The sequence below is a fragment of the Staurois parvus genome, unplaced genomic scaffold (genome assembly GCF_062004578.1).
Source record: "Staurois parvus isolate SC_StPar_1 unplaced genomic scaffold, SC_StPar_1.0 ptg000858l, whole genome shotgun sequence".
Taxonomy (NCBI): Eukaryota; Metazoa; Chordata; class Amphibia; order Anura; family Ranidae; genus Staurois; species Staurois parvus.
In genome coordinates this window covers 1,175,828-1,192,258 of record NW_028318654.1, presented here as the reverse complement: position 1 = coordinate 1,192,258, position 16,431 = coordinate 1,175,828, and positions in this window count along the sequence as shown.

Genomic DNA, 16,431 nt, shown 5'->3' with positions numbered 1-16,431 from the left:
GCTATACTCTGATTAAAAAGTTTTCCTTTAATTTTTTTGAGCAGTATATATATATATATATATATATATATATATATATATATATATATTTTTTTTTGCAGTTCTCAAATAGAGAGATATTCATTGTGAGGGTTTGCATAAAGTTTAGTGCTACCCCCCAAGGAGCCATTTTTTTAAAATGTGTCCTCTGTTCTCCGCCATGACCTCCCAAAGGCCTCAGCCCTGTTGACACACCAGGAGAGAAAGAGCAAGCGGCACAATGAATATTTCCTTAACACTATTATGTATTAGGACTACCTTGAGTATGGCACCAAAAATGTTGGTAAAGGCAATACTGTGTATATTGGGTATAGAAAAGAATCACCCCCCTTTAAAATAAACACATTTTGTTGCTTTGCAGCCTGAAATGAAGACAGACACAGTTTTTGTTTTATTCAACTTATAACATCGAAGTGAAATATATAACACCAACATGTCAGAAAAAAATAAAACAAATTAAAAAAAAGAATTGTTGAGTTGGAAAAAGGATCGCCCCCTTGTGTCAGTATTTTGTTGAATCACCTTTTGCTTTAATTCCAGCATTTAGTCTGTTGGGATATGTCTCTGCTAACTTTGCATATCTAGACTTTTCAATATTTGCCCACTCTTCTTTGCAGAACTGCTCAAGTTCAGTTAAATTTGATGGTGGCCGTTTGTACACTGCAGTTTTCAAGTCGTTCCACAGATTTTCAATGAGGTTTATGTCTGGGCTCTGACTAGGCCATGCAAGGACATTCCCCCTTTTCTTCTTCAACCACTGTGTGGTAATTTTTGCTGTATGCTTTGGGTCATTGTCATGTTGGAAGGTAAACCTTCTTCCCATCGACAACCTTCTGGCAGAGGGTGCAGATTTTCCTCATGAATTTACCGGTATTTCACCCCATCCATTTTTCCTTCTAACCTGACAAGTGTTCCAGTCCATGCTGCAAAAAACCCATAACAGGATATTACCTCCTCCATGCTTTACTGTAGGAATGGTGTTATTTGGATGGTGAGCTGTATTGGATTTCTGCCAGACATATCGTTTAGAGTTGAGGCCAATTCATTCAAATTTAGTCTCATCTGACCAGAACACCTTTTTCCATGTGGCGTCAGAGTCTTCAGAAGGTGCGTTTTGGCAAAGCTCAATGGTGACAGCATGTGGCCTTTCTTCAGGAGCGGTTTTTTTCTTGTAACCCTCCAATACAAGCCACATTTGTGGAGAATATGTGATATTGTTGTCACATGCACATGATGACCACTCTTTGTCATAAACTCATGCGGCTGTAGGCCTCTTGGTAGCTTGTCTGACCAGTTTCCTGCTGGTTCTCTCATCTAGTCTGGAATGATGATCCAGGGAGGGTCTGTTTCGTACCAAATACCTTCCACTTTAAAGACTTCTAGACATTGATAAAGCCTTTGAAATTTTTTGTATCCATCTCCTGACTTGAGCCGTTTCACAACTTTATCCCAGAGATATTTTGACAGTGCCTTGCCATCCATAGTTGATTGTTTGCTTCATTTGCACTATCAGGGAGTGAAATGCTCCAGGAAAGCTCTTTTAATGGTGAGCTAACCAAAATGACCACAGCTGATCACAGTTGAAAGTCAGTTGGCTTTGTATGCCAATGAGAAGGTAATTAGCTATACCTGATTGAGTTTAAAAATCATTTTTAGGAGGAGGGTGATCCTTTTTCCAACTGGGTGATTCAGTTTTTTTTTTAAAAAAACATTTCGGGCATGTTGATGCTATATCTTTTAATTGGATGTTATACATTGCACTGAGCAAATACAGTTGATAAAACAAAAACTGTGTCTGTTTTCATTTCAGGCTGAAACAATCTGCTTACCCGCCACCCTATAGCACAAATGATGCTACAGGGCAGTAGGGCTGCGCAAAATCATGTATATATACGTGAATTCGCATCTCCGAGTAGGGGGAATGCATCACCCTACCCGTGCTGCCATTTGCAGATATGGCTGTCGATCACCGGGTCCCGGCCAGAGATTCCCTGCTGTTACCCGACGATCTCTGAAGAACACTGACGGGGAGAGATCTGTATGTAAACAATACAGATCTCTCCCCTCTCAGCTCCAGAATGCTGTTTTGTTTGGCTCTGCATAGCAGAGCCATACAAAGCAGTGTGCTTACACAGTAAATCACACACACAGCACACATAGTAAACCAGCACACAGTGAACCCTTTGAATGCCCCAGATGTTAACCCCTTCCTGCCCTGTATCATTTGTACAGTGTCAGTGGTTTATTAGCACTGACCACTGTATTAGTGTCACTGGGGATGTCATTGTCAGAATGCCCGCCGCTGTCCCGCTATAAGTCGCTGATCGCCGCCATTACTAGTAATATATATATACATATATATATAAATTTCTAGTAAATATACCGCCATTTGTAGACGCTATAACTTTCACGTAAACCAAATAATTTACACGTATTGGGTTTTTTTTAAGAAAGACGTAGCAGAATACATTTTGGCCTAAATTTATGACAAAATTAGATTTTTACAATTTTGTTTACTGTAAATATTTATAACTAAAAGTCAAATATTTAGTAGTTTTATTTTCAAAATTGTCTGGTTTTTTTTTTGCTTATAGCGCAAAAAAAAAAATAATGCACAGGTGATCAAATACCACCAAAAGAAAGCTCTATTTGTGAGAAAATAAGGACATAAATTTCATTTGGGTGCAGCGTTGCATGACCACGCAATTGTCAGTTAAAGTAATGCAGCGCTGTATCACAAAAAATGGCCTGGTCAGGAAGGGGGTAAATCCTCTGGAGGGCAAGTGGTTAAAGGGGGTGATTCTTTTCTATACCCACTGTATATAGAGGAAATCAAGTGTCATGTAGTCCACAAATATATGTGCTTCCCAAGCAACTACTGTATGCTATTCCAGAAAATAGTCAATACACCCAGAGTGATTCACCAACAGACAGGGAAATAACCCAAAATATATTCCTTCCTATTTTTTAGGATACACATTATTATAATACAGGATTTATATAGCGCCAATAGTTTGCTCAGCGCTTTACAATATAAAAGGTACCACTTTAAATATAGATCACGCGTTACTGCCGATCCCGGTGCACTCCTCCTCCTGATCTCAATCACACCCGATGCCCCAATATTCTCACATAAAAAACATATAGAGCACACTCAAATAGTGATGTAAGCTCATACAAAAGCAGTTTTTATGAAACTCCCATTTACAAAGTAAAGCATAAATTGTGCAAATCAATGACCTCTAAAATAGTGGATGCAAAATCACAGTCCCCATGACGCTATATGAACGACCGTTCAGGATCTCACCACACCAGGGGCGGACTGACAACTCATGGGGCCCCCGGGCAATAGAGGATCATGGGGCCCCTGTGTTCTTGCCCAAACTCAAAAAAGCCTATGAAAAAGGTACCAGGGGCATCTCATGGGCCCCCTTACTGACCCCGGGCCCTCGGGCAGTGCCCGAGTTTCCAAATGGTCAGTCCGCCCCTGCACCACACTGAGCAGATCCACTTACACGTCACTTCCAGTTGCCACTGAGCCACAGTCATGCAACCAATACTGGATATTTACCAAACATTTAATTTCCTATTATGGAAATTATATTGTATGAGCCTGTGCATTTATGTGATGATGCAAAGTACAAGGATATACAGCCATACACTTCTATGGCATGCTGTATGTTCCCTAGCTACAGCAAAACAGTATTTTTTGACCATTATCCAACCTCCTCTCCACCTAAGCCAATCAGAGGAAGCCTAAGGTAACCATGGATGACTCATTAAAAACAACGGATTCCTCCATCCACACAAGTGAGGTGAACAGAGCAGTCCACCGTGCAGAGACGTCATATTTTGACAGCTGGACTTCTCTGCTGTCAGAATACAAGGTGTAATAATTTAATTCATGAAATGGGCTGTAAAAAAATATTTTCTTATATGCTACAGACTGTTGTCACCTTAAAAGTAGCCACCTTGTGAAGCGATGCATTTTTCTAGATGACTGTGCCACTGTCAGAAGCATTTCTGCAATTATTTTTCCAGAACGCTGCACAGTATTTTTGCCGCTGTGCCCTGGATGTCTGGAATGGCATTTTTTAAATTTTGGAAACAGCCAAAAGTCGCAGGTTGCTGGGTTAGGGGAATAAGATGATTGGTCAAGTTTTGGAATGGATTTCTGGACCAGGAACTCACAAACACTGAACACATCATGTGCAGGAGAATTGTCGTGGTGGAGAATCCACTTGTCAGGACAGAGTTCATGCCTTTTCCTCCAAAGAGATCGCCTGTAACCTTTTCAGGATTTTCAAGTAACAATGTTGGTTGACTGTTGTACTATGTTCTTGAGTTATCGTGGACATTTTCCCTCCCCTCATTACACTGCCTATTTAAAACCCTTGATTTCTTCATGGAATGTTCATCATCAGCCTGTTGTAACAGAGCTAAAGTTTAATTTGCACTTTTGCCAATATTTAATTTGATGTTAATCCGCTGCTGCAGATTCCTGTCATTCATTTTCAGTGCAATGCACACACTTGTTCTTTCTTTGACTACTCCGTAAAGATTCAACTGGTCTTCGACCCAGGCAAGTGCAAGTTAGAACACGTCAGAACACGCTCAAATGCAATTGGCTGTGTGGCTCATCGCCATATTGCTACTCCGAGGGCATTCCAGGAATTAAATTGTCACACCTCGAATACTAATCAACGACTGCAGCTGCTGATCGAGAAACATTTTCCAAAATTCCCATTCAACAGAAGTCGACTTCTGTCAAATGAAGATGCCTATAACTTGGATAAAATTTGGGCAGTCCCTGCTGAACTGGCCAGATTTTGATCCATTTATGGCCGGCTTGAGAGAACACTATGCTTGTTAGACGTGCATTTTATTTCAATTAGTTTTTTGGACACAATTTTCACTTTTGGAGATTCAGATGTATCAGAATCTCCGAATAGACTTGGTAATGAATGTCAGCAAATCTAAAAAACGTTATGATGAATTTAACTAATGTGCTTCATTTGGATGCCCAATGGGGAAATTAATTTAATTTTAAAATTTGTTAGATAATTCAGATTTAGATAACAAATTAATCCAAATTTCATTACATTCATGAATTCGAATGCATATTCTCCAATCAGCTCGCGCCATTTCTCTTGGTGGGTTTAAGTAGCATCTGAAAGCATTGAATCCTTCAGATTCAAATCCATCCAATTTGATAATATATTGAACATATAGCAAACTTCTGGAAAAACTGCAAATTGTTTTGAATCTACCCAGACCAACAAATATACGAAAGTAATGCCAAAGATAAGAAATGAATTTCAAAAACAAATTGGGTCAATGGGTTGAATATGATGAAACAAAATTCTTCAATGAATGAATTATTATTATTATACAGGATTTATATAGCGCCAACAGTTTGCTCAGCGCTTTACAATATAAATGTAAAACTTTCTGTGGTGCATATGTCTAATTCTTGTATATGTGAATTTCAAGCACCTCTTTCACAATTACACCATAAATGTAGATCAATACAGGAGTGGGTGGGTAGAGCAGACACTTTGAAGGAAAATTTTTGAGAAACCCTTTGCCTTTTTGGGATCTACAAAAATACATCATTATCCCTGTCTCTCTTGTATTCACTTTACCAATTTCAAAAACAGGGGGACATGACCCCAAACTACCAGGAGAAAAGACTAACTAATCTTAGAAAACATTATTTTACCAAAAGAGTAGTCAATGCTTGAAATATACTTTCAGTAAACATAGTCAGTCAACAGTAAGTGGATTCAAACATACTTAAAACAAACATAGATCTATAATAAAAAAAAGTCAAAAGAGTAAAAAAAAAAAGAAAACAAAAACAAACTAAAGAAAAAAAGTAATATATAACTACAAAAAAAATAAACAATTGGGGGTTGACCACTTGGCCTTTTGTTCTGCCATCACTTTTCTATGTTTCTATGATTAAGTGAGGTTTTTCTTTCTTTTGCCATCCCTTATACTGGTAGAAGGATAAAAATGAGAGGTTTCCTTACATGTCAAGTCAATTTGCCATTACTGTGCATAGTGAGGTATCCTTGGGGACTGTACTAAAGGCAGTGAGTAGGTGGGTATGACAGACTTTTTGAAGGAAAATTCTTGAGAAACCCTTTGCCTTTTTAGGAAAATACGTCTCGCTTGTATTCACTTTACCAATTTAAAAAAAACAGGTACATGACCACAAACTAGCAGGAAGAAAGTTAAAAACTGATCTTAGAAAGTATTATTTTACCAAAATAGTAGTTCATGCTTGGAATAGGCTTCCAGCAGATGTAGTGAATAAATCAACAGTAAGTGGATTCAAACATGCTTGAAACAAACAAAGATCTGTACTAAAAAAAAAAAAAATAGAAACTAAAGAAAAAAAATCATGTGTATATATATATATGAATATATATATAATGTGGGGTAGACTCGGTGAACCACTTGGCCTTTTTTCTGCCATTGCTTTTCTATGATTAAATGAGTTTTCTTTGCTATCCCTTCTACTGGTAGAATGATCAAAATGAGAGGTTTCCTTTCATGTCCAGTAACTTTGTCATTACTGTGTATAGTGAAGTGTCCTTGTGGACTGTACTTTGTGGGTGAAACCACACAATAGTTATATAGATAGACACAAATGTTCTATAAATAATTCTATAAACTTCCAGTTGCGAAATCTTTTATTGACCTTGGTCACATGGTATCTCAGAATTTTAACATAACTTTATGACTATGGAAGGTTTTCACAAACTGAAACATGATGATCAGAAATTGAAAATATGTACTGTATTTTCCGGCGTATAAGACGACCCCCTACTTTTCCTGTTAAAATATAGGGTTCGGGCTATACTCGCTGTATAAGACTACCCCTCTTCCAACGCACACCAAATAAAAATTAAAAAACATCAGATTTGATTTCAATATGGTATGGTATTTCAGTATGGTATTCCAGTGATGGGGTGCTTTTCCTCCCACTGACACCAATGATGGGGCACTATTCTTCCCACTGACACCAATGATGGGGCACGATTCCTCCCGATGACACAAATGATGGTGCCCCATCATTAGTGTCAGTGTGTGAGGAATAGTACTCCATCAGTGTCAGTGGGAGAAATAGTGCCCCATCATTGGTGTCAGAGTGACGAATCATGCCCCATCATTGGTGTCAGTGGGAGGAATTGTGTCCCATCATTGGTTTCAGTGGGAGGAATAGTGCCCCATCATTGGTGTCAGTGGGAAGAATCGTGCCCCTTCATTGCTATCAGTGGGAGGAATAGTGGCCCATCATTGGTATCAGTGAGAGGAATAGTGCCCCATCATTAGTATCAGTGGGGGGAATAGCACCCCATCATTGGTGTCAGTGGGAGGAATCGTGCCCCATCATTGGTGTCAGAGCGAGGAATCGTGCCCCATCATTGGTGTCAGAGCGACAAATTGTGCCCCATCATTGGTGTCAGTGGGAGGAATAGCACCCCATCATTGGTGTCAGTGGGAGGAATAGCGCCCCATCATTGGTGTCAGTGGGAGGAATCGTGCCCCATCATTGGTGTCAGTGAGAGGAATAGTGGCCCATCATTGGTATTAGTGGGAGGAATAGTGCCCCATCATTAGTATCAGTGGGGGGAATAGTGCCCCATCTTTGGTGTTAGTGTAAGGAATCGTGCCCCGTCATTGGTGTCAGTGGGAGGAATCGTGCCCCGTCATTGGTGTCAGTGGGAGGAATAGTGTCCCAACATTTGTGTCAGTGGGAGGAATAGTACCCCATCATTGGTGTCAGTGGGGGAAGGAATAGTGTTCCATCATTGGTGTCAGTGGGGGGTGGAATAGTGCCCCATCGTTGGTGTCAGTGGGGGGGGAGGAATAGTGCCCCATCGTTGGTGTCAGTGGGGAGGAGGAATAGTGCCCCATCGTTGGTGTCAGTGGGAATAGAATCAGTGACACCAATGATGGGGCACTATTCCTCCCACCGACACTTGTTGACCCCTGTTCCAGTATGGTGCTGCTGCAGCCAGCATATGTGGTTGCAGCAGCAGCTCTGCATGGCACACTTACCGGCCGCTCCCTCACTCGATTTTCGCGGGGCTGCTCGGCTCCGCCTCCTCGCTGGTAATTGGCCGCCTGTGTGCCTTTCCTGAATTACAGTTCTGGTGGCCAGTCACAGGTGAGGAGGTGGAGCCGAGCGGCCACGCGAACATCAAGCGGCCGAACTGAATGAAGGAGCAGCCGCGCCTCCTGGACCGGATCGCCGTGGGACTGGGACCGGAGCCAGGTAAGAAACATCAGTCCCCTGCCTGCCCCTGTACTTAGTGTCCCCTCCGTTGGAAGGGGGGGGGAGTGGCGGCGGCACCGCGCCGCCCCCTAAAAAGTGCCGCCCTGACACCAAGTGTCAGCATGCCGTATACCGGCGTATAAGACAACCCCCGACTTTTGAGAAGATGTTCAAGGGTTAAAAAGTCGTCTTATACGCCAGAAAAAATGGAAAGTAGTAGAATGGATAAACAGACCGGAAGCTATCCAGCTGAAAAGCCTCAATATAGATAATTTGTAATTTTTTTCTTTGATTGTTGATTAGCCACTATGCCGTAGGTTTTTGAACAGCAAAGTGGTGAAGGCTTATTTCTGCAGTGCTGTTTATATACCGTATATTCATGTGTATTCCTAAATCCTTTCAAACAGTGAACGGAAATATACCTGAGCTGGAATAAATGATTACACTTTAAATTACATAAAACAACTTGACTCAGTGTATTCAACATAAAACAATGAGCTTTGCCTTACATTTACAATGTTATGTTGCTTCATTTTGGTAGCCAATGAATAGAAGATGTTTGGTGGGGCCTTGAGCAACATTATCTCAGTCCTGTGCCACTTGGACAGTCTGTTCTTCAATATTTCAATCCTGGTTTTCATTTGGAGTAATGCTGCTGCCGGTAATATCCAAGATGGGTGACATAAATAATCTGACCCGGCAAAGCAGAGCACAGTGTCAGTTATGTCCGGTGCTTGTCTAGCGTTGGGTCTCTATGACGTCTGCCTTCGTTTTGCTGAAGAATGTCACAAAAATGTTTTTTTTGTCCTTCATTCTTATTTTGTCAAACATACCTGTGACCTCCTTTTAAGTTTTTTTTTTTTAACCTTAAACCTTTTCAGGTCCAGGGGTAATTAAAACTTTATGAGCAGCCCAAATTTTGATATAAAGAAAGCAGTTAGCTTTGCATAACAAAATGATGGACAAAAATGTGACAATAATAGGGTTTTGGTTTGCCTAATGGGTAATTATTGGGTAATTATTCAAAATGCTAGACTATGTCAACAAGGTCTGTAGGGTAGCTTTCACAACCTTTTTAACATGGGGGAACCCTTGAAGTAATATCCAGGTCTCAGGGAATTCCTTCTAAAATGACTGAAAAAACAAACCGATCAGATATCTGACACGATGAATGGTGGACTTTAAGGGCACAGCATGAGACAAACCAAATACTTAAAAATGATAAACTTATTATACAATTTATTATAAATTTAAAAACATGATATATTAAAAGGCTGTTGATTAACAGACACGATGGATGGATTCCCTCTATACATATATACTCTCTAAAAGTACAGAACTTAAATGATATTCTGAATAGTATAGCAAACATCCATATAGTCAAGATACTCCTGTCCAGAACTCATGGTCAACGCATTTCGCTTGAATTGTAGCTTCTTCAGGAATGTATAACTTAGAGGGAGCGGGTGCTGTTATCATTAAACAAATAAATACATATTAGAGTTATACATATATTTCATAATTGACGTACATCCATGTACAGAGACTGCAAAGCTTACACAAGTATGGCAGTGATCCTTGGGCTCCAAAGTGACTAGTCTTGGGGGCCATCGCAGGGGACCCAGCTATGTCCAACCTCACGGGGAGACAAAAAAATACATAGAGGAGGTGGAACAATGTCCAATAATACAAAATTAACAAGAAACACACCTATCACAGATATGTACAACCTAATATGCCACAATTATTATTTAATTGCAGCAATTTCTAAAAGGTGACTTAAGTAACAAGGGCTGAGTAATTAGGGATGTAATGTAGAGACATCAAGGAGGCCAATTATCCACAATATGTAGATGATGCCAACAAATACTCAAAGAGCAGACCATTCTAAAATGTTTATACAGTGGGGCAAAAAAGTATTTAGTCAGCCACCAATTGTGCAAGTTCTCCCACTTAAAAAGATGAGAGAGGCCTGTAATTGGCATCATAGGTAGACCTCAACTATGAGAGACAAAATGAGAAAAAAAATCCAGACAATCACATTGGCTGGTTTGGAAAGAATTTATTTGCAAATTATAGTAGAAAATAAGTATTTGGTCACCTACAAACAAGCAAGATTTCTGGCTCTCACAGACCTGTACCTTCTTCTTTAAGAGGCTCTTCTGTCCTGCACTCATTTCCTGTACCAATGGCACCTGTTTGAACTTGTTATCAGTATAAAAGACACCTGTCCACAACCTCAAACAGTCACACTCCAAACTCCACTATGGTGAAGACCAAAGAGCTGTCGAAGGACACCAGAAACAAAATTAAAGACCTGCACCAGGCTGGGAAGACTGAATCTGCAATAGGCAAGCAGCTTGGTGTGAACAAATCAACTGTGGGAGCAATAATTAGAAAATGGAAGACATACAAGACCACTGATAATCTCCCTCGATCTGGGGCGCCACGCAAGACCAACGTACCAAAGGCTACCATCAGTAACACACTACGCCGCCAGGGACTCAGATCCTGCAGTGCCAGACGTGTCCCCCTGCTTAATCCAGTACATGTCCTGAAGTTTGCTAGAGAGCATTTGGATGATCCAGAAGAGGATTGGGAGAATGTCATATCGTCAGATGAAACCAAAATAGAACTGTTTGGTAGAAACACAACTTGCCATGTTTGGAGGACAGAGAATTCTGAGTTGCATCCAAAGAACACCATACGTACTGTGGCAACATCATGCTTTGGGGCCGTTTCTCCGCAAAGGGACCAGGACGGCTGATCCATGTACAGGACAGAATGAATGGGGCCATGTATCGTGAGATTTTGAGTGCAAACCTCCTTCCATCAGCAAGGGCATTGAAGATGAAACGTGGCTGGGTCTTCCAACATGACAATGATCCCAAACATACCGCCCGGGCAACGAAGGAGTGGCTTCGTAAGAAGCATTTCAAGGTCCCGGAGTGGCCTAGCCAGTCTCCAGATCTCAACCCCATAGAAAACCTTTGGAGGGAGTTGAAAGTCCGTGTTGCCCAGCGACAGCCCCAAAACATCACTGCTCTAGAGGAGATCCTCATGGAGGAATGGGCCAACATACCAGCAACAGTGTGTGCCAACCTTGTGAAGACTTACAGGAAACATTTGACCTCTGTCATTGCCAACAAAGGATGTATAACAAAGTATTGAGATGAACTTTTGATATTGACCAAATACTTATTTTCCACCATAATTTGCAAATAAATTCTTTCCAAATCAGCCAATGTGATTGTCTGGATTTTTTTTTCTCATTTTGTCTCTCATAGTTGAGGTCTACCTATGATGCCAATTACAGGCCTCTCTCATCTTTGTAAGTGGGAGAACTTGCACAATTGGTGGCTGACTAAATACTTTTTTGCCCCACTGTATCTACAGCTTATGGGTATATTAGTCACACCACTTTGGTGGTCGACGAAAGAAGGGCTTCCTTGCAACAGTGGTCAATGGAAAAAATGAGGGGTGTTGGTGCCAAAACTATATGGGCACCATTAAGCAGTAGATCAATCCATCACTGCTCAAGAAATCCATGGCAACTTTTGAAGGAACCTAGTTGAAAAAGGCTGCTGTAGGGGAATCAAATATGGTCATGAGCCAGCACCCATAAACCTTATCTGCATTCACTATTGCATCTGACAGTAAATAAAACATGCTGTTAAATATGTGCTTATGCAAAATCCGAGGATAGGACACTTCTTTCAGCGTGACACTAATAATCAGTGTGTACTAATGATCTGGCCATAGAAGCACATAGCACAAGATTCCACATGGCGGTAACAAATCCCTTGCAAAAACCCTTATCATTGTGTAAACTGTCATCAATTCGATATACTGGCAGGTTATATTGTAACTAATCTAACAGCATATTTATATTACAAGCAAAGTATATCCAATTAAGACCAATACAGCACAAAAATCATCTGTCTGCCATAAACTTTATTAAAGCTAGTTCTAACGTAATTAGAAGCAATTGATTGTGCGTAGGAGATTGCATTCACCTCATTTAAATCAATGTTGCAAAGATTTTAATTACTGCCTTAATTCTTTTTACTATTTTTTTTTTACCGTATCTCTTTAATTATCTCTCTCTCTGCTGCATGATTGTACCTTATTATACTGATTTTCTTTTTAGTTTTTATTTTGTACCTATAGCACAAAACTTTTCTTCAAACTTACAGTCAGTGAAATTGTAAAAGCTTATGATCCCTGCTGAATGGAGAGCTCTAGCTCTAAGACCAGGCTCACACATGTGCAGAGGTGCGGGCTGCTATTTGTGCAGGCACGAGAGCCCATTCATTTGAATGTACTCCCAAGTCCCGGGACACGCAGGGAAGAAGTCCCAGCACTTCTTCAAAAATAGCGTCCCGCACGGGAACCTCAGCTCCCAGTATGGCTGCGATTTCCAGTGTAGGCGGCGTGCTATTAGAATTAAAGGCACCCACCCGCGGGTCCCTCATTTCTCTATGTGGGTGGTGCGGCTGCAGGTATTTGTGTAGGTCCTGCAGTGGTACCACCCGCACAAATGTGACCCAAGCCTTACTCAGCATGGGGCTGGTTGGGATTCTGCAAAGAGACTATTGCTTCCACACAGGGAGTTAGGCTCCTGGTAGGGGACAGCCTTTTCTATTTCTAGCTGTGGCTACATTGTAAAATAAAAAGGACTACAGTTCTATTTTTTATAAAGCAGCCACAACCTGAATATCAGAACAGTAAAATAATTAACGAGCGCTTGGAGATAAATGGTAAGCAGCTGGCATAAAAGGTACAAACCCCAATCCTTCACACTATAAATAATAACATATGCAGCGCTAAAAAAAAAAAAAAAAAAAGGTGACTCATGAATCATACATCTAATAAAATATGAATATAAATGAATCAAATAAGATGAGTGGTGGCTAAAGTGCTTAAAGTGATTAAAGTAACGTCCTCAGATGATGGTTCAATTGTTCCAATAAAAAGGTGCAAAGGTTGTCGACTCCATGCTCAAAGGTGGGTAAATGTTATGCACTCACCAGAAAGCGCATAATGTGCGCATTTGAGTTGTCAGACCACTCCTGGTACTAGAAGGCTGAAGCAGTGCGGGTCATCTAGCAGGCTGTCACTCTGGTAGGGATGCACCTTCCTCTAACCAGCAGGGGGACACCAGACATCCAGCAATACTTGGCATAAAGCTAATCCAGACTCCTCAGACCAGGACACTCAAACAAGATATCCACCTTGAGAAAGGGGGGGGGGGCTCGACCAAACAGCCCACCCCAAAAAAGCACTGATAGTGTAGTAGGTTCATACATTTTTATTGGAGCATAGTGAAAGCAACTCACATAGGGTATCCCAGAAACAAAGATGGCCGCCGGCCTCCACGAGGTGTGCGGCGGCGTGACGTCACCGGCTAGGCTCCACTCTGACGCGTTTCGTGCGGACAAGCACGTTATCAAAGGGGACAACCTGAATATCAACATGATACAGAGGAGTAGGAAGCAGTGTTCTTTACAACTTTACAATACCTTATAGTAGCGATACATTTCTCTTGAATTGGAATGGAAGTTCCAGTCATTACAACATGATAAATCGATGACTTATGTTTAAAGCTGATTGAAAACACTGCTGAGTTATCAGAAAGGTCACGGACATAATCAAGCTAAAAGTTCTATTATACCCAATATTAGCTGGTATGGTGTGTGCAATTTATTTCTCCACAAGGATTATAAAAAAAAAGAAGAAAAAAATGGAAAAATACTTAAAAAGAAAAAAAGAAAAACGTGAGACCAAGCAGAAAAGTGACCTGAGGAGAAAAAGTTGAGAAACTTAAAACGGGAAAACTTGACCCCATAATGAAATTTCGATTGAACTTTAAATCCATTCCTTTCCCAATAAACGCCAATGCATTTTGCTAAAATAGTGAGATTTTGCACATTTGCCTCAATCCCCCAATTTTGGCTGAAATTCCAGGAAATAAACTCTGGATTTTGCATATCTCTACATTGTTATTTTCTTTTTAAAAATGTTGCCTGGCTGACATGCTGATGCAGGGGTTTCAGTTTAGATGGATACATGCATTTTAGCCATATTTCTATGTACTAGGATCTCCGATTCTCCTCTATGCTATATCGTGACCCTGCCTCCATAGGTCCCTTTGAATATTTGACATTGTGCATTTCCAAGATCTTACCCGGGGTTCCCTAATTTTTAAGTGACAATGTTGTCATGTTTTTAATGGTGATGGGTGGAGATATATCTTGATTTTTGTATATGCATACATGGTGGAACATAACGAAGCCATGGCATTAAAAAAGGGGGTGTGTATAACAAAGGGTAATATAATACAGTAAATAATTTTTATTCTTCATTTAGGCCACCTGGGGCCGAAGTATCGAGAGTATAGTATACACTTGACTACTGCACCATAGATAGGCTTGTCCACTCCTACTTCCACCATTGCCTATCCTTACCACCCCAAACCCCCCCCCCCCCCTTAACCAAATAAACGTTACAAAAAACATGACACCATTTTTGGAGTAAATGGCCAACATGGCCTTTTATTAACAACTTCACAATTTACATACATCAACCGTTCCTTAACGAAACCAAAGAATTGTTGTTGGTCTTCAAAGGCACCCACAAACGATCCAAAATGCACCTGCGGACAACCCTATACACTAGGCCTCCAGCCGCAACCAACCAGCTCGGAGACAACCATACCGTCCGCAGTGCAGCACCACCACCTTCCAGCTAAACCTTGGTTAACTGGGAATATCCACCGGGCCCCCCATACCTCGGATGGGGTCCCACACCATTGTTTTCCTTCCAAGATGAGAACCGCCTCCAAAGACCAACAACCGCACCTGCCCCCGGACAGGACCCGATACCCAACCTAACAGGGAGGGCGGGAGGGAAGCTCTGGTCCTTGCACTCATCCAGCTGCAATGACGCCCCTTCCGCAGCAACCCCCACCCTACGGTGCCACAGACACCTCCTACACTCCACGTCTGCCAATCCAATTATTCCCAATCCCATTCCCCACCCCTTGGAGCTAAATTTTTTAACCCTTTCCGTTCCCAACCACTCTGGGCCTAGTCATGTATGCCCTGCGCTATTTCCATTCTTCCCTATTCGCTACGGGCATTTCTTGACTACTGCACCATAGATAGGCTTGTCCACTCCTACTTCCACCATTGCCTATCCTTACCACCCCAAACCCCCCCCCCCCCCTTAACCAAATAAACGTTACAAAAAACATGACACCATTTTTGGAGTAAATGGCCAACATGGCCTTTTATTAACAACTTCACAATTTACATACATCAACCGTTCCTTAACGAAACCAAAGAATTGTTGTTGGTCTTCAAAGACACCCACAAACGATCCACAATGCACCTGCGGACAACCCTATACACTAGGCCTCCAGCCGCAACCAACCAGCTCGGAGACAACCATACCGTCCGCAGTGCAGCACCACCACCTTCCAGCTAAACCTTGGTTAACTGGGAATATCCACCGGGCCCCCCATACCTCGGATGGGGTCCCACACCATTGTTTTCCTTCCAAGATGAGAACCGCCTCCAAAGACCAACAACCGCCACAGCACGCTGGGTAAGCCCTTACCCATGCGTGCCACGCCACAAATGAACCGCCCGTAGAATGCCGTCCTGCAGCTCCAGGGACCACAAATCCGTGCCCACCGCATTCAAATGCACTCCATCACTGCGAAGGTACCGCCAAGTATCCACCTCCAACTCCACATGCCGAACCACCAATCCCCCATTACGACTAAAAAAGCGCCCCACCTCCCGGTTGACCTTAATCCTGGCCTTGTTGAGCCGCTCCACCGACCGCGCCAAGAAGTGCGGGCGACCATGTCAGACAACACCACCACCAGCCCCGGAAACTCACGCCGCAACAGAAGAAAATCCAGCTTGACATCTCTAACCAGCTCCCGCATGGACCTACCCCCCAAATCGTTGCCACCCGCGTGAATCACCAACACATCCGGTGGCCTATCCAGCCGCGCAAAACGCCGCACCTCTGGCACAACACGACTCCACAACATGCCCGGCACACCTAACCAGCGGACACAAACCTCCCGT